General features: G+C 46.9%; 1 non-coding gene across 1 annotated transcript; it reads left to right on the forward strand.

Annotated features, from left to right (window-relative positions):
* Nucleotides 1-660: 660 nt before the first annotated feature.
* On the forward strand, nucleotides 661-734 carry trnan-guu. The gene has a single exon. It is a non-coding gene; the product is annotated as a tRNA-Asn (tRNA).
* Nucleotides 735-1,375: the final 641 nt, after the last annotated feature.

Below are 1,375 nucleotides of genomic sequence, written 5' to 3' on the forward strand. Positions count from 1 at the left end.
TCCGGTTTTAATGGAAACCATACTCCCATACAGTAGGAACCATTTAAATAAGTTAATAGATACAAACCTTGAGCAAATCCAGCCTCCAGCCGGGCCCCCCGCTTCTTGGAGCTCGGAGAGGGGTTCCCACTCATTCATTCAACAGGAGGCGGCTCAAGTTATTGTAATGGGCACGGAGGGTACAGTGGTCGTGTATCATGTTGAGGAGGAAGCTGTTTCCTCTCATTCAACAGAAGAGGACCTATCTCCTAGAGTTTTTTTTTTGTGTGGTGAAGCTGTTGTCTCCCATAGAGCCCTGAGGCTCAGGTTCAAATCCCACTGCTCCAGTGTGTGTAATAACATTACTGCCCAAGCCACGTGCCAATTGGCATAGGGATAAGAAAATTTGGGAAGTAAACACGTCAACCTGTTAAATGCTATCTCCAATCATTTCACTTGCTGTCCCATTCGTACTCCAGTGAGCCCAGTCTCGTTTAATGAAGGTTCTTTTTGAGAAGTTTAATCGGGCATTTTTGCACAAGTCAAGTTAAGAAAGCCGGGATTCCTCGCAAGACTGCGCTGAAGACAACAATTGTAATTCTAGGCGGGGAGGCTGAATTATGAATTCACTAATAGCCTCCCCTAAGGATGGTGCATCCCCGCCCCCCGACCTCAACGCCTGTCTCTGTGGCGCAATTGGTCAGCGCGTTCGGCTGTTCACCAGAAGGTTGGTGGTTCGAGCCCACCCAGGGGCGCTGTGTTCGCTGTTCTTACTCGGCTTCGAAGCTGAACGCTTTTAATGGGGTCAGGAAAGTGTTCCCCAAACGGAAATCCCCTCCACAAAGGGGTTTCTGAATTGAATTAATGTCTAACGAAAGGGACTGCGGATGTGGAGAAGCCGAGTTTAAAAGAGAAACTCGGCAGATTTGACAGTACCTGTCGGAGAAAACAGAATTCTGAAATGTTGTCTCTGATTCTCTTTCCACAGATGTTGCCTGACCTGCTGAGTTCCTCCTGCAATTTCTCGTTTTGTTTTTCATGGAAAGTTCATTTCACCTTTTGGGATAAAACACCTCGACTCGCCATGTGCAGATATTTAACCCTTTCCAATCTGTGAAGTGTGATTGGATTCAAACAAACTCTGCGATGATTCACTCTTTCGCAGCTCCACAGGCCCATGTGCAGATATTTATTCCTTTCGAATCACTGTGAAATGATTGGATTCAAACAAACTCTGCGATGATTCATTCTTTCTCAGCTCCACAGGCAGACAGACCTGGGAAGTGAAGTTGTCAGTGTGGTTCTGTATTCGTGGGCCGAGTGGTTCATGCGATGGACTTGAAATCCATTGCGGTTTCCCCACGCAGGAGTGAATCCTGCCGAGTACAAAATGAGA

Source organism: Chiloscyllium plagiosum, unplaced genomic scaffold, assembly GCF_004010195.1.
Source record: "Chiloscyllium plagiosum isolate BGI_BamShark_2017 unplaced genomic scaffold, ASM401019v2 scaf_85425, whole genome shotgun sequence".
NCBI classification, from domain to species: Eukaryota; Metazoa; Chordata; class Chondrichthyes; order Orectolobiformes; family Hemiscylliidae; genus Chiloscyllium; species Chiloscyllium plagiosum.